At 35.5% G+C, this 18,850-nt stretch overlaps 1 pseudogene; it reads left to right on the top strand.

The window, feature by feature from the left end:
- The first annotated feature begins 12,681 nt into the window (after positions 1 to 12,681).
- On the top strand, positions 12,682 to 15,460 carry LOC118592871 (annotated as a pseudogene).
- Positions 15,461 to 18,850: the final 3,390 nt, after the last annotated feature.

Raw genomic sequence — 18,850 nt, forward strand, 5'->3', positions numbered from 1 at the left:
TCTTCTTCTTCTTCTTCTTTTTCTTTTTCTTCTTCTTCTTTCTTCTATTTCTTTGACTCTTAGGATTGGTCTTTTCATGGTGTCCTAGATTTCCTGGATGTTTTGTGTTATGATGTCTTTGGCTTTAGTGTTTTCTTTGACTGATGAATCTATTTCCTCTATTGTAACCTTCACTCCAGAGATTCTCTTTTCCATCTCTTATATTCTGTTGGTTATGGTTGCATCTGTAGTTCATGCTTGTTTACTCAAATTTTCTATTTCCAGCTTCCCTCAGTTTGTGTCTTTGTCATAGTTCCTATTTCAATTTTCAGATCTTATACTTGTTCCTTCATTTGTTTATTTGCTTTTTCTTGGTATTCTTGGCTTTCTTTAAGGGATTTATAGATTTATTCCAATTTTTTGTTTGTCTTTTCCTAAAATCTTTAAGGGAATATTTTATTTCTTCTGTAAAGGCCTCTGTCATCTTCATAGTTATTTTTAAGTCCATGTTCTTCTGATTCTTTACATTGTGATGTTCAGGTCTCACCACTGTAGAACCAATAGGTTCTGGTGGTGAAATATTGCTCTTTATGTTACTGTATGTATTTCTGCACTGGTGTCTACCCAGGTCTTCCTCCAAGAGGTACAAGAAGTGTCTGTGTCTGAGGGAGCTGCTCTTGGTCCAATCTGTGTTTGCCGTATCTGTGTATTAGGGGACTACTCTTGGTCCAGTTGGAGCTATTGTTCTAATTGTAGCCCCTTGATTCTGTGTCTCAGATATCCACTCTTGGTCCAATCAGATCTGGAAGATTCTGTGTCTCAGGGAGCTGTTGAAATTACAAGAGGATGGGTAGGCTTGGGGTAGGGAGTTGGTCTTGTAGTTTGCAGGGTCTGATGGGATTGTGGGTGGGCACTTGTGCCAGCAGGAGTCTTTCTTGTTTGCATGCAACTGGGCCAGAGATGGGTTGGGGTGATGAGGCAAGGGTTGTGCCCCAGTGTCTAGGTCTAGAGGCAGGGCTCTCTGGGTAGGTCTATTCCTAGACTTAAAGAAATGTTTTAACATGGATTAGAACAGATGTGGCTCATGATTATAGATGATAACCCCCAAGCCACCAGACTGAAATTCAGTTCACCCCAGGTTATTAAAGCAAAAAAAATGAATTTCATTAGTAAGGAATGATGCTAAGGTTCTAGTCCTCCTGACAGTACAGGGTTACTGTACCTGCTTCCTGCTTGCCTGCACAGTTTTAAGATCTGATCTCCTCTGCCTGGGAAAGATATCCTCTCTTATTTCTTGATACCTCAGGAATAGTTTTGTAAGAATTATGAAAATCAAATAATTTGACCTTAAATTTTCTTTAAAGAATGAAAGAAATAATTTTAAGAATCTAATGTCAGAGATAATTAAAGTAATTTCTCTAATTCTCTAATTATTATTCCAGAATAATTAACAATTTTTATTTTTGCTTTGGGATTGATTGAGCAAACATTTAAATTTATTTATATGTAACCTACTGAAGAGAATTTTTAATAAATTGTATTTCAAATGGCCTAAGATTTTAAGATTGTATCTTTAATGATTGTTGCAAACATTATGTTTATTCAAAAAAAAATCACTTTAAAATTATTACTTTTTGCTTTACTTGAAAAATAAGTGCATTTATGAACAAACACAATATTTGTAATTTCAAAATTCTTTGTGATGATGATAGAAATTATAGTATACAATTAAAAATATCAAATCAATACAAAATACAGTAAATATCTTTGATGAGTTTGTATTTTTGTTCCTAAAGTCCTGAAATATTACCCCCTCATTTAAAAATACATCATTTTAGAAAATAAAACATAAATGAAGACAATGACTATTCTCACTCATTTTAATTAATTGCTATAATATGTAAAATATAGATAACTAATGAAATAATTTTTATTTTTATAATATATATGTGAACTTGAATAATAATGCTTCTCCTGTTGAAAAAAAAGCTTTCAGGAAATGTATTGCTACATTTTCCCCTTCAAAAGATAAGTTAAATAATTTCATTAATACTTTAAAATAATTTTCAGAAAGATCTCTTCATAGAGATATGAAATGAGATAGTTTGGTGTGATGGAATCATGATGGTTATAGGAAGTCAACAGAAGAATAATGCATTTAAGCTCAACAGGGAAAAACAAAGAAAATGAATAGAAAAATATAACTAACATCTTCAATCTACAAATTACGTTTCTCTAGGGACCCCATCATGCTGTGGGATGTTCTTTATGTTATGAATGTGTTGCTCTGATTGGTTGACAAATAAAGCCCTTGGACTATGGCAAGGCAGCGTAGAGGCAGGCAGAAAATTGAAAGAGAAAGCCAGGAAGAAGGCAGAGAGAGATGCCAGCTAGCCAGTTGCCAAAGGAACAACATGTAATGGGATGCAGGTAAAGCCACAGAAAATGTGGCAAAATATAGGTTAATAGCAATGGGTTAATTTAAGTTGTAACAGTTAGCTAGCAGGAAGCCTGACATGGCCACAATTTAAAAATAATATAAGCCTCTGTGTATTTACTTAGGTCTGAGCAACTGAAGAATGGGCAGGACACGGGAAATTTTCAGCTACATCATCAGTTATTCATTTTGGCATTTTAATGCTGTGTTGGCATGCACAGACTTAGAAGACTGCATAACTGACAGAAATGATATGGTCACCACTCTAGAGGTGGTGGGACCTGAGAGAATAAAGCCAATAAATGAAGTGGCCAAAATCTCATGCAATAGCCTGTTGTTGCTTGTTTTTGCTTTTTTAGGGGGCATGCCACCCAACTCCCAAATGAGTCACACACAGAGGCTTCTTCTTAATTATATATTCCTGGACTTAGCTTGGCTTTTTTATAGCCAGCTTTTTGAATTTTAAATTAGTTCATTTCCTTTTGCCTTTGAGTTTTCTCCTTTTCTTACTTCTGTATATCTTACTTTCATTCTTACTCCATGCGTGGCTGTGTGGCTGGCCGCTAGCATCCTCTTTCTTCCTCCTTTTCTTTTCTTCTTTTCCTCCCAGGTTTCCCCTTCTATTTGTTCTTTCTACATGCCAGCTCTGTATATCCTTTCTTCTGCCTTGCTTTTGTTATTTCAGCTCTTTATTAGACCAGTCAGGCATTTTAGACAGGCACAATATCTCCGCTTCACAGAATCAAACAATTGTAACAAAAAAATACAACACATCTTTGCAAGATTAAACAAATGTTTCACAGCATAAACAAATGTAACACATCTGAAAAGTAATATTATACAACAATAACCAAATTTATTCTGAGCCCTATAGAATTTATATTCTGAGGATTAAGGAAGTCACATGGATAAAGTTCTAACAAGTTCAAACTGTATATCATCACAAGGACAAGCCTATGTGTGAAAACAAAACACGTAATTTTTCATAAAGACATATAAAGGATGGTTTAAACATTTAATTGAATAACAAGAGCAAACAATCAAGTGTGTTTATCACTCCCATCCAGTACATCTGATAGGAGCACAAAAACACATTCCAAGAATAATTCTGTGTTTTGAACAAACTAAGGTCTCAAAGTTCTTGTCTTGTTTCCTTGGATTGTTCTCATAAGCACTCAGAATTTTTCTCACACAACTCCTCTCCTATATCATGTTCAGACATGATATATTTCAATCAATTCAGGGAAAAGTGCTCACACTCATATTTATATAAATATAAGCATATACAAATATATATAAGTGCTCACATATAAACAACATATACTATAAGAAGCATTTGAATATCATGAGCAGATTATTAACACACAATTCACATTGTTCCCTCTTTTCGTATGTAGCAACTACAACAAATTACTAGTCCCTCACAAAATCATTTTTCAAAAATGGTCACAATGTGATCAAAGATTTCAGAGTCCTGGCATTTCCACATATTTTTTCAGAATTCTTACCTCTTAAATATGGTTATTAGTACTTAACATTAATTCAACATAGTGAGAATATTTTTATGCCATGCAAAATACAACAATTTTGGACAGGTTATAGCTTGAACATTTCTTAGTTGCTTGTAATTCCTTTTGTTTGTTTGTTTGTTTATAAGACAGGGTTTCTCTGTGTAGCTTTGCACCTTTTCCTGGAACTCACTTCTTAGCCCAGGCTGGCCTTGAACTCATAGAGATCCGCCTGTCTCTGCCTCGAAAGTGTGATGGGATTAAAGGGGTGTGCCACTACTGCTCAACCTATAATTCTTATAAGATTGAGGCCTCCTGGGCTTCCCCTCATCCAAGTTAGCCTGTTTATTGCTGTTCTTGTTCAGGTCCTATTTGAGCAGTCACGATAGTGAGATTATAAGGCTGTAACCTCTAACATTACTAGGATATACCAACTCTAAGCAAACTCCCTGATTATCTGGATATTATAATCTTTTCACCCACAGGGAAAGGCATACCAAGTGTTTATACAATACCAATCAATGGTCAGCCCTGAAAACATAAGTAAAAAGATACAAACTGAGCAGGTTTACTTATCCATGTAGGAATTTATATGCATATGCATACACACACACACACACACACACACACACACACACACACACACACATATATATACATTCCCCCAACACACACCCTTTGTTGTTGTTACTTCAACAATTGATGGTTTTAATGTTTCTGTGATGCTCAGGGTGAAAGGCAGGGACTTCTGTGTGTTGGGAAGATCTCTAACAAAGATCATCTGGCTCTAGATTTTTGTTTCTATTAAGATTTTCTCAGGTAAATTGTTTGATATTTACCTAATGTTCATCTTTTTTTGATCATCTTTTCTTGATCATTAATTCACTCCTCATTTTCATTGTGTGTATCATTTAGGGGCTGGCCAAGTACCCCCTGTGATATTATGCATAATTCCCTCTGTACTGTAGCATTTTAAATACTGAGAATTAGTTCTCTCTATATATATCTGTCTATCTATCTATCTATCTATCTATCTATCTATCTATCTATCATCTATCTATATATCTCTCTATCATCATCTATCACCTATATCTATATATTATATTCCAAAGTTCTACTTTATTCTTGTCTAATTTCCCCAAATCTGTCAACCCACTTTTACACATCATACTCAGAACATAGATGTTTTTTAATTATACTAAAATATAATTTTGGCAGAACTGGTTAGCCAGCATATTCTTGTAAAGACTCATGACCTGAGTTTGACCCTTGGTACCCATGTGATGGAAAAAATAACCAAATCTCATTGTCCTCTGATCTCTACATATTTAGTGTGGCATGTGTACCCATACACAGACACACACAGAAACTCATAAACATAAGAAAAAATTAAAATTCCATTTTCTCAATAATCTTTAGCTTTAGTTGGTATGAATCCTCAATCAATGTTTGAGAATTACAGGTGTTCATCTTCAGTTTCTTCAAATATTGCTCCTTTCAGACAATTATATTTTAATTCACTCTACCCTCTTTGAAACCATATATATATATATATATATATATATATATATATAATGCTGGTATATATTTATATATTATAACACAAAAATATCAATAGTATGCTTTGAATTTTTTGAAGATTAATATAGGACTTGTTTTTAAAACATGTTATAATTGGTGTTCAATAAAATATACATCTGTCCTAAGTCCTAAAAATAAATCTTTTCCATTATTATATAATTTCTTAAAATTATGATCTTGAAAGGAAATCTAGTTGTTCCACACTCTTTATCTTCAGTCCACAGTTCTGTATAGTTAGTCCAAACAGGTCACAGATGGGAAACACTTTTTTCTTTCAGGGTGTGAATCTATCTGATTTAATCATATCCTCATGCAACATGGACATTTTATTCTTTTCCTGTTACTTTCAAATTTGATATCATCCAACACTCTCTCTCTCTCTCTCTCTCTCTCTCTCTCTCTCTCTCTCTTGCATTAACACCCATATATATGTCCATGTTGACTGACTGGATTTCTTCTACTTTCTCTGGAAACTAAAAGATTTCAGAAAATATACTTATGAATAAGACAGAAAGATAAAATATAATTTGTAGAAAATAATAAAATCATCTTATTTATACTCGTTCAGAAATTCAATATTAAGTGCCCTCATAGATACAGAAAATATAATAAAATATTCTTTATTTCATTTAATGTAAGAAAAATACATAGGATTCAACCTCTTTGGACTAGTCGCTAACAAATTGGTGGGCATATACCTACCATTTTATCTCTTAGAGAGGATAAACATGCTTAGTAATATTAGAACTTAGCTTAACCGCTGTAGCAGCTTCAAATTGTCTGGAAAAAAAAAAAAAAAAAAACCTATGTGTCTTAAATCAGCTTCTCATTCATTTTCCTTTTTCCTCAATACATTTTTAAAGATTTCAAATTCTACAATTGTACTTTCTTCAACATATTTAAAAAGGTTTCTCCTTCTGAAATGTTCTTTCTAAAACTGGGAGAGTAATTTTCTTTAGTAAGCAAAAACTTGGTTTGAGTCTGCGCAGTAGAAGAAAGATATGCCCTGAAGGCAGCAGTAAGTGTACGTTCAGTTAATATGCCATTAAGTAAAAATGTTCCTTTACTTTTGCTTCTGCGATTTCCCCTCCCATAGCTTCAATGACTTGTTTTCTCCGTTTTAATATTCACTGCAACAGGCTATTAAATTGGATCCTTTTACTTAACTTTCATAAAGTTTTTTAAATAGGCCTATTTGTACAGGTGAGAGTAATTAGTAATCGCCAGTCTCCAATCAGCAATTAGCTCCAATTAAGGCTTGCCAGCTGCTCAGCCTTGCCTATGTTGGCTTCCTTCAGCTGCTCTCATTACCAAAGCTGGATCACAAGTCAAGATAAAAATTTCAGAATCATTCTTATCTCATCACTCTGATGTATAAACTTTTTGATTACACTGTACCTCCCACTTTCAAAGCTAATGCTATACTGTGTGGGGTCTCAAATGCATGCAGCTGTAGATCCATCAGTATCCAGGTGCAAGAACTAGAGAATAAAGTATCTATTTCAATTTGATGGGCACAACCTAGCAGAAAAAAATTTAAAGTAAGACAAAGGTTAAACCTTTCTTAATTTAGCAAGAAAATTGAAAAGAATAAACATTGTCTGAGTTTCTAATGAAAATAACCCAAAGCAAACAATTTGTTACTTTTGTTATTGTGTTAAAATATCTAGGAAAATCAACTTTAGCATAGGGAAAGACTGATTTGGCTCACAGTTTCAGAGTTTCAACACATAGACTTGTTAGTTTGATACGTGGTTATTCATTATGTCATGGCAGCAATGTAGAGTCAACCAAAGATGTACACGTCATGGCAACCTGGAAGCAGAGAGAGGAGAGGGAGGAACATGATTCCCATTATCACCTTGAAGAGCACGTGCCCCTAAAATATTGTATATCCTCCATCTAGGCCTGATCTCATAGAGGTTCCATCCCTTCCCAATAGCAACTGAGCCTTCAATCAGTGTGTACACCTTTGGGAGATATTTATATATTATAGCATTACATAAGCATACAACACAGATTAATGCATAAAAGTAAATCACCACTACAAAAATTCATGTAAATATAAATAAATATCAACTGTTTTATTGCTATAGGTGTGATCACACTGGTAAAAAGACAGAAGGCAAAGAAAAACAAATAAGAGAAAGCAGGAATTACACTTTAAGGTCACAAAAGTTTGGCACAGTACTTTTTTTAAATATTTAATTATCTATGATAAAAGTCTTATGAAAACAATAATGAACACCATTTTCAGTGAATTTCACATACCTTTTCACATATTATATTTTATTAGTATAAAAAAGACCATAAGAAATTCAATAAATCTTTTGTGATTATTACTAAATGGTTATATTAGGGATAAATTAATATTTTCCTCAATATATTTACTTCATTTTAAATATTAGTTGCTTATGGGTTTAGTTTTTATTATTTACTCATTTATTGATATTTTACAGTGTCTAAAATAAAGTAAAGACCTACAATGGTATGTCCTCATCAAATCCCTCCCCTCAGGGCTCAGGAGACTGCAGAAGAAGAGGCAGAAGGAGTTTAAGAGTCAATGTGGAGGGAGGACACCAAAGAAACAAGGCCTTCTAAACCTAACAGGATTGATGAACATATGAACTCACAGAGTCTCTGGAAGCATGCACAAGGCCTGCATAGATCTAAGAAAGGTGGGGTCTTTGGGCTTCAAGCGGAAGATGACACATGGACCCATCCCTAACCCAGAAGCTATCTCCAATTGATAATCATTTGCAAAGGAAAACTTAGGTTTCTCCAATGGAGTCTCATTGGGTATAAAATCAACTGTGAACAGTGAATCCCAGGCCACAAAACTGAGTGGCATTTTTTGGAGTCTGTATCTCATAAAAGCTTTTGATAGAGCATATATATCTGTCTTTTTTCCCTCCTTTCCTTCCTTCCTTCCTTCCTTCCTCCCTTCATTCTTCTTTCTCTGTTTAACCTTGCAATTCTTTATATTTTTGTATATATTATGTTTTCCAGATTTGTATTTTTAAGGTATTTGTGTGTATATCAGCATCTATGTGTGTTTCTTGTTCTTTTACTTTGGCTCTTTATTCTGATTTGTCCTATTCTTTAGCTTATTTTTTATTATATTATGTTATGTTATATTATATTATGTTATATTATATTATGTTATATTATATTATATTATATTATTATATTATTATAGTTACTTTTTAGATGCCTGTTTATTTTGCCCTATTCTATTTTTTTAATTATTTATTTTTATTTATTTTTAGATGCCTGTTTTGGTCCATTCTTTTTGTTGTTTTCATGTTATTATACTATATCATATTAATTTTTAAGATGCCTGCTTGTTTTAACAACAAAGAGAAAGAATATGTGGCTTCGGTTGGTGGGGAGGTGAAAATGATCTAGGAGGATGTGGGTGAAGGAAAACTGTGATAAGACTATTTTTTATGAAAAATAACAAATTTTAATACAACATACATTATAAAAAGTAAAAATAAAATAAAAGGCACTGCTCATGTCAGGACAGTACCATGCCACAGAGCTCTAGAGCTTGAAAAAGCTGAGCCATGTGGTGATACTCACTAAGTGGATAGGAACAGTCATAGTTGAGTTTTGTTTGGAAACCAAAATGAGATAGAGTTCCTGCTTTGTTCACCAATGTTTTACATTTTCTATTTACTGTAGTTGTTAATAATTTTACTGTACAAATTGAAATACATGCAAAAAATAAACAAATTTTAAATGTTTCAAATAAAGACCCCCCCCAGAATCAGTTTTAGCATACTCCCATGATTCCCATTTGTAAATGCTGACTAAACTCAATTCTTTCAATTGTTTCCTAGCCAAGTACATAATATCTAAATATTTTAATGCTACTCCTAAATATTTTAATGCTACTCATATACTGATTTTTATTTCAACTTTTCAGGGGAAATGCTGTCATATCAATAAAATTTGTGAATGATATGTTTGAATGATTCCATGTTATTAATGATTCAATCAAACCTCCAATTCAAGCCAAACCTCTTTATTGATTTCCTCTCTTTGCATAAATAATAGATTCACTTTACAGACATATAATAATTAGTCATTTATAATTGTTATGTATGGATGAAATTATTAATGAAGAAAATATTAATATAATTATGAGAAGATGATTCTCACTAGGAAATGTACTAGCATTACATTATTTTATTCTAGCCCAGACCTGTGAGGGGTGAGAACCTTTTTCCTCTGTTTCTGTCAGTGGAAATTTGAGTATCATGAAATCACATTTATATTAAGATTGTTTTTTGAAGTCTATGTAAAATTATACAAGGATTAAGAATATTGCACCAATAATCTAATCTAAAAATAATGTAAGCCAAATTGCTTTGAAAGCATTCCTCAAATGTATAGCATAATGGCATGTCCTCATCAGTGAAATGATGGCCCATTAAGTTTATTATGCTATTTCCTGTGATTAATTGGTTCACACAGTGATGGCATTTGTTCCATTTTTAAAACAAAATGGTATAGTAAGATATAAACTTTTCATCTGAAAAATCTAAGACAGAAAAATCTTTGAAAAAAATAAGTGTATGTCTATGGGAAGAATGAGCTCATATCTAGAAAAGGAAGGGCACATCTGTCAGTAGGAGATTTGTTATGCAAAGCCACAGCTCTGCCCCTCTCTTGACTTCCCAAGGGCATGTATAAAAAACAAACCATAAAGCACATGGTCTTCACACAACAGGAAAGGGTTTTATGTAAATGAGCATCTTGTCCAGAGAATCAGAGCCCTTACTGTTCTCTAGAGAACTAGGAGTAGACCAAGACATGCAAAATACTGGGTGATAAATAAAACAAGAGATGACAGCCTAGGATTCCATATTCTGTTAGAACACCCTTCAAATCAGAAGGGAAAAAAACCTATCACAGAAAATCAAAATAAGATAAATGATAATAATAAACCATCCAAACAAGGAAAACAAAACAAAAGAGGGCATTTATATTAACAAAACTACCTTTCAGTAAATTTGAAATAAACATTCAAAAAATGACATAGAGCAGACACCCAAGACTTTAAATATAAATTAAAATTATTATAAAGAAAAAAAACCCCTCATGATGTCATTCTTTTTCTCTGCTGAGTAGTACTCCATTGTGTATATGTACCATATTTTCTTTATCCATTCTTCAGTTGAAGGGCATCTAGGTAGAAAAAAATCATCCTGAGTGAGGTATCCCAGACTCAGAAGGGTGAACATGGTATGTATTCACTCATAGGAGGATACTAGATGTAAAACAAAGATGACTAGACTGCTACACAACTCCAGGGAGGCTACCTAGAAAACGGGACCCTACGAAAGACACAGGGATCACCCAATGACAGAGAAATGGATGAGATCTACATGAACAACCTGGATGACAGTGGGAGTAATGAAGGGCAAGGTTTGAGGGAAAGAAAGCTTAGGGGAACAGGAGATCCCAGCTGGATCAAGAACAGAAAGGGAGAACAAGGAATAACAGACCATGACAAATGATGACCACATGAGAACAGGAATAGGCAGAGTTCTAAAGAGGTCCCCAGAAATCGTCAATGATACATCCTCTGTAGACTGCTGGCAATGGTCAAGAGAAAGCCTGATATGACCTGGTCTGGTGATCAGATGGCCAAACACCCTAATGGTGGTGCTAGAACTCTCATCCAATAACTGATGGAAGTGGATGCAGAGATCTCAGCCAGGCCCCAGGTGGAGATCCAGGAGTCCAATTGTTGAGAAAGAGGAGGGACTGTAAGAGTGTGAATTATTGAGAACCAGACTGGAAAAGCACAGGGACAAATAGTCAAATGAATGGAAGCACATGAATTATGAACAAGGGGCTGAGGAGCCCCCAACTGGATCAGGCCATCTGGATAAGTGAGACAATTGAATAGCTTGAACTGTTTGGGAGTCATCCAGGCTGTGGGACTGAGACCTGTCCTTAGTGCATGAGCTGGCTGTTTGGAACCTTGGGCTTACACAGGGACACTTTGCTCAGCCTGGAAGGAGGGGACTGGAGCTGCCTGTACTGAATCCACCAGAATCCACCAGGTTTAAATGAATCCCTAGGGGAGTCTTGGCCCTGGAGGAGATGGGAATGGAGGGGAGGGGCTGGGGGAAGGTGGGGGTGGGGGGGAGTGGGGAGGACAGGGGAATCCATGGCTGATGTATAAAACACAAATAAAATAAATAAAAAAGGGGAAAAAAGAAAAAAAAAAGAGAAAATAAGTATTTCTTTTGCTAATTAATCTAAAATATTACTGTAAATAAGTAGTCATGATTTATTATGCAATTTTAGCATTTAGGAAGAAATGAATAATAGAAAAATTTTTAAACAAGTAATAACATTCTAAGTATCATGTATCATATGTGAAGTAAAATCACGGAACTTAAAAGTACCTTAAATTAGTTAAAATGTGTACTACATACTCTGGGGAAGACACAGAAAAAAAGCAATAAAAATAAATGTACAGTGCATGTAAAAATAGAGCAGATGAAGTGATTGAAACTTGATTAAAATAAAATAAGGCAAAGATATTATGAAAGAGAGAGCTAACAAAAGCAGTGGAAAGATTATGAAGTATCCTTTTTGAGTAATAGATCAAACTACTCTAAGAAATACATCTCATGTATAAATATGAATTATATAACTATTCAGATGTAAAAGGATTATCCAAAAATGTTAAAATTGATGTGGAAATATTTTACATATAAAAACACTGTAAATATAAAGTTTCAGATATTTAAAATGTAAAGGGATGTAGAGACAGACATAAAATGCATAGAATTAGTCAAAAGAAAGTCTTAGGTGTTAAAGCAGACATAAAAGATTTTAGAAAGAAAAACATTGTAGGTACTAAAAGAAGGAAGTTAAAGAATTTAAAAGACAAATTTTAGAATATATATATATATATATATATATATATTACACACACACACACACACACACACACACACACACACACACACATATTGAGAGCCTGAGACAAGGACACTGAATTCTTTTTTTTTTTTTTTTTCCGGAGCTGAGGACCGAACCCAGGGCCTTTTGTTTGTTAGGCAAGTGCTCTACCACTGAGCCAAATCCCCAACCCCAACACATTGAATTCTTTGTCAGTCATGGCTACAGTGGGAGTTTGAAGTCAACATGGACTACAAAGTAAGATACATATCTAAAAATGAAAACCAGGCAAACAATAACAAACAACTTGTAAATACTGTTGTGTTTTTGTGATATTTTTATTGTGTTCTGACCGAAAGCTTACTTTGAACCAGAGGGTGGAAAAACCACCAGTGACCTCCCGTCTGTCTTCTGTCCTCCATCCAAAAGGGATGAGAGCCTCTCTCAGCCTCTCCTATCTACTCCTGTCTCCTATTTGTCCACAGTCCTCCAACACTTCTATGGTTAATTTTGGTCAGCTAGTGGCTAGCTCTGCCCTGTGAATCAAAGCAAGCTTTATTGTCAGAATGAAATCAAATTATCACATATCCCCCCCCCCTTTTTTTTTGTGTGTGTGTGTGTGTGTGTGTGTGTGTGTGTGTGTGTGTGTGTTTTGAGACAGCGTTTCTCTGTGCATCTTTGTGCCTTTCCTGGATCTTGCTCAGTAGACCAGGCTGGCCGGGAACACACAAAGGTCTGCCTGCCTCTGCCTCCCAAGTGCTGGGATTAAAGGTGTGCACTACCACCGCCCAGTCCCCCTTTTTATCTAAACAAAAAAAGGAAGGTTTTGACTAATATTGTAAATCTATATACAATAATTATAATAACTTTATACAAATATATACAGGTAAACATTACATTAACAATGTCCAGTCCACTTACATTTGGCAAACTCAGAGAAAATATCCCATTATATATTCTATCTTGGTGAGTCCCAAGTTTTGTACCTAATTTTCATTATCAACCCAAAACTATATTTCTGTCTCTCAACCTCATTAACTTTACACCTATTTGTGAGTTTCTTTCCTGAATTTTGGTAACACAGAAAACAACTATAGTTATCTAATCTTCAACAACTATAGTTATCTTATCTTCAACTCCATTAGAGATTTGACAAGGATATAATATTATCTGAGTAAAGAGGAACTGCAGAAGGAACATCTTCCAAAACTAAGAAATGAGAGAAACAGCTGGCTGCCTGGACAGTCACCCAAGGTTCCTCTATAATGTTGACACATCCATCTTTGGCCTACAGACCTAGAATATCCAATAGACTTTTTTTTTTTTTTTTTGTGAAGCAGGAATTTTGAAGAACTATCCTGCCTCGCCTCTGAAATATTCAACAGTCTCCTTCTTCTGTGTCCTGTTTGTCCAATCAAGACGGCATACTGTCAGCAATTGAGGCAATTTCTTGCCCAGTTGCTGACTTTTGCCACAAAGAAACAAAACTTCATAGGATGTTTCTTTATGCCCATCATCTTCTCTGAAGTAGATTGATGCTGCCAGGAGCAGACTTGTCTCATTGTCATAAAAAGCATTATACTATTAAAACATTTTAAATGTCATATTCTATAGATCTTTGAAGTGTTTGAAGATCATCTGTCTATTGAAAATATATGTTTGATCTTGAAAACATACATAACAATTTTGATTAAAATAGGTGACTAACAATTAACCTGCATTTCTTGTTAACTTAAATAATTGTTTTAATAATAAATTTAAATACTAGAAATTTACATTACATTGTTAAATGAGCTGCATAGGGATAATACCTTAAACAAGAGTAGAAATTATGCAGAGTATATTCAAAAATAGCTTTAAATTTGTATCAATACACAAAAAATCTTTAAAAAGGGTACAAGCATATACACAGTATAGTAAAAAATAACCTAAAATTTATAACAGTGTACAAAAATCCATACCAATGAAATGAAAATATTTAAGAATGTTAGTTGCTTTTCTGATTTAAAAGTAGATTCAGTAATTAGCCTTTTATCCTATTATTCCCATATCCTTCCTTTTTCATTCAAAATGAGATCTATGAATCTAATCGCCTTTATTCAGCTTTTTTTCCTGAGTGACAGCACCTTTGGTGCCCCCAGAGAAAATTGGGATAACTATTTAGTCTTGGGAAAGCTAGCTCTACCATTTGTTGTGCAGTCTGTGTTGTAATTGTAAGTGCTGGGCTTATCTCAAGTCTGGTCTTGAGTAGTCTGTGAGGCTGGACCATCCCAGCTAGTCACTTTGAAATTATCCTGAGCAATTTGTAATCGAAAGCTGACTTTTGGGTGGTCTTCCTCTTGCCTGCCAGAGGACATCAGGAGACTGCAAGAAGAGCTGCAGCAGCTGAAGGCCAAGGCCCATGGGACAGAGGAGGCCATCGTCTTCAAAGACTCCAAAGCCTCAGATGAACTCCAGCAGCAGATTGAGGGCCTCCGTGACAGGTTCTAGAATCTGGAGGATGGGGTCTACTCCATGCAGGTGGCCTCTGCTCGCTATAAGGACAGCCTGGAGTTGCTCCTGTCTAAGAGACAGGAAGGAGTATGAGCAATGTCTGGCTATGCTACAAGAGCACCTGGAAAGCCTGGGGTCCTTCTCCGATCTGGCCAGTACAGTGAGGAGCCTGAGGGGAAGGGGGTCCTGCTGACATTGGCCAGTGAAGTGAAGGAGCGGCAGCATAGTGTGGGTGAACTCCCCAGCATGGTGGGGTCGCTATAGGAACAGGTGCACAGATGCTCAGCCAGGGCCTGCCTCCCCAAGACTTCCTGAATAGATTCTCCTCTCTAGACAACCTGAAATCCTCCGTGAGCCAAGCGGAGTCAGACTTGAAATGCTCAGGGCTTCCATGGACATCTTGGTCGCCTACTCTGTCAAGATCGAAACAAATGAAAACTACCTGGAGTCAGCCAAGTGCTTGCTGAATGACCTGAGGAATGATCTGGATAGGTTGTCTGTGAAAGTTGAAAAGATCCATGAAAATACCTAAATGAATTGCTTGTGCGGGGCACACGTTTATAGTCCATTTTCTTACGACCAAAAAACAAAACAAAATCACTCTTTCCTTCCAGATGTCCTCCCACCAGCCTCTTACCCATTCCCTGAGGAAAAGCAGGAGACACCATCTGAGCATGACCGCGTGGTGTTCTGTGCCTGGTTAATTTATTTGCCGTTATTACCACACATATTATACACACATTCTGAAATCCTGTTTCTTTTTTGGTTTGGGTTCCTGAAGGCCCAGCCATGTGCAGAAAAGGTGGCTTTTTGAACAGATGTGTCTGTTGCCAGGGAGCTGACAATGGCTTTAACAAGGGATTAACAGGGAGCAGATTAACCTTAAAAAACCAAAAACCAAAAACAAAAAAAACTGTCTGGTTGACAGATTTATGCTAAAACACAGCAACAGCAGTGGGGGAAGGGCACTTTTAATTGTCTTTAAGGAAAATTAATTTTACTTTTTTTTAAAAATACCTTGGCCCGAGTTTTTATGTCTTTTGTCTTCCACTTAGAACTGCTAAAAACTCATAGATGTGAGCTCTGAATGGGAGGAAAAGAAAACCCCCAGAGCCTTCTGTTTGAGGGTCACTTTCAGAGGCAGGGTCCCTTTCTGTTCCTGAGTCTAGTGATATCCAAGGCAACTGTAAAAAATTCAGAAGGCTCTGAATGTGAAAACCGCACCTGGAGGTGCCCTTCTGTCCAGGTGACCCACCTGTGCCGCCACATTAGGGGAGGGGTCACCGAGTAAGTTTGGAATCCTAGAGGGGAGACCTTTGTGTAGTGAGGACCTCGGAGCTGTACTTTCCACAAAGGATGTGGGCATCTCCCTGGCAGATGTGGACCAGCTCTTTTTCTTTTATCAGAGTATTTCTGAAGAGGTCTCCTGTCGCCTGGCCCCGTCTGTCAGTGAGGATCACGTGTGTTGCATTTCTGTAACTGTTCTTGCTGTCCCCTTGCCCTCTGAGCTGTGCTGTCTTTAATGGCTGCCTCGCCCTCCACACTCACCCCACCCCCGAAAAAAGTAGGAAAGAAAAAATTTAAAAAAAACAAAATGCTGAAAAGAAAAACAAGGTTTGTTAGTTTACTGTGAAGTGAACTGTATGGCCTATTTACAGTATTTTTAATTCTTAATAAACACTTGAGCTTTGTAAAAAATAATAAATAACTAAAAAGAATTATGATAACAATATCCAATCCATTTGTATTTGACAAACTGAAAGAAGAGATTACAAATGTCACTAGGAGCAACTTCCTAATTTGTATGTCTCGTGGGGGCCACTGTACAGAGATGCTACTGTACAGAGACACTCTGGCATTCGAGCTTGATTTGAGCACAGCATGGTGGATTCCTGCCACAATAAGCTGAGTAGCATGGTGTGTGGTGGATTTAGCTTTTTCTAGTACAGACCATGGTTTACCATATATGTAAAAGATACATAGGTGAGAGAGAAAAGAGAAAGGTTATAGTCATAAAAATAAAATAAATTCTTAAAAAGAAATTACACAGAGTGTCTGGATTATGTTGTCTTTTGGATTTTTAACTGGAGAGAGACATTTAATTGTAAAGGCTACTGAGTTAAACCATATATATATATATATATATATTTCCTGATTTCAAAATTTGGGTCTTTTGAAAGGAGGCTCTGCTTTTGTTTCCACAGGAAACAAGAGACTATAAATTTGTTTCAGGTTAACATGTATCAAATTTGATCAAGCAAGACCTCCTGAACCTTGATAGATGGTATCTATTAGCAAAGATTATAGTCAGTCTTTCCAGGACTTGACCATTATCTTGAATTTTCTCAGGATTCCCACAAGATTAACAGTACCCCTAATCAGCATGGAGTAGTCTAGGAGACTACACCCACATCACCCCTGAAAATGAATTATTAATGTTTGTCTTTATTTAGGGGATTGGTTACACATTGTTATTGGTCATAGTCAAGCTCTTTCTAAAAGAAAAAGGAGGGATAGGATATAGAAATGATGAGAAAAAAAGGTAAATTAGTGAATCTACTTTAATCTAAAAAACAACTGTTAATCTCAAAATACTTTACATTAGTATGGATTTTGGTTTATTAATACAAATTTAAATTCAATTTTGTTATACTGTATGTATATTTCTACTCTTATTTAAGGTATTATGTTTATGTAGCTCATTTAAAATTATAATGTATCTTTAAGAAATTCAGATTAATAATTAGTCATTTATGATAATCAAACTTATATTCATGTTAGTTAAGTTTTCTAGGTATTTAAAAATATTTCAATTAGGTAGGTAATCTTCAAACACTTCAAAGACCTACAGAATATGACATTTAAAATGTTGTAAGAATTTAGAATTTTCTGGGTATTTGAGACATGTCTGTTTCTGGCAGCACCAGCTACTTCAAAGAAGATGAAGGGCATGGAAGAAACTCATTTTGGTGTTTGTTTTCTATGGCAAAAGTTAGTCACTGGGCAAAAAAGTGCCCTTGCACTGCTTGACAGACTGCTGAATAAAGTGGACATGCAGGACCCAGAGAAAGGTGACCTGAACTTTGAAAAGTGAGATGGTCCTTCAGTTCCTGCTTTGCAGAAGAAATTGCCAAATACTCTACAGGATGAAATGACTGAAGAACTTTGTCAGAATGGGCAGAATGGTCCTTAAAATTTCCTGCTTCACTGGAAGCTTTGCCATAGACTCTAGCCCTTTAGACTGAACATAGATGCCCCAACTTTGGATGACTGTCCAGGCAGCCAGATGTCTCTGTCATTTCTAGAATTCTGGAAGTTGCTTACAATACACTTCTTGCTTATTCAGGTAACATTATATCCTTCTGGGGTCTTTGATGGAGTTGAAGACTGGATAGTTATAATTATAGTTTTCCTTAGTCATGATAGATGATAAATTAGATACATAAGAGTTTAGACTCACAAAATAGGATAGATTATAGTTTTTTTTTAATTTTACCAAATATATGTAGACTAGATATTTTAACTGTAGCTCTTGCTTGATAACTGTTTTGTTATATATAATTTACTATGTTAAAGTTAAAACCTTCCTTTTTGATTAGTCAGAAAGGGGGAGGTTCTATGGGATGTCTTTCTGAATGCAGTGATCATGTATGGCTTCCACTGGGCAATAAAGAAAGAAAGCATGTGACAAGAAAGCTTACAGCCAGGCAGGAAATCCAAGCACAGATACAGAGAGAAGAAAGGCAGAGTCGGGAGAGATGCCAGCTGCTGCCAAAGGAGCAATAAGGTGCAAGCAGACTGGTAATGCCATTAGCTAGCCAGAAGATGAAGCTATAGGCCATACAGTTTGTAATTAATATAAGTCTCTGAGTGATTATTATATAAGCAGCTACAGGACCATGTTATATCTGACCAAATTAAA

Source organism: Onychomys torridus, chromosome 11 (assembly GCF_903995425.1).
Source record: "Onychomys torridus chromosome 11, mOncTor1.1, whole genome shotgun sequence".
Taxonomy (NCBI): domain Eukaryota; kingdom Metazoa; phylum Chordata; class Mammalia; order Rodentia; family Cricetidae; genus Onychomys; species Onychomys torridus.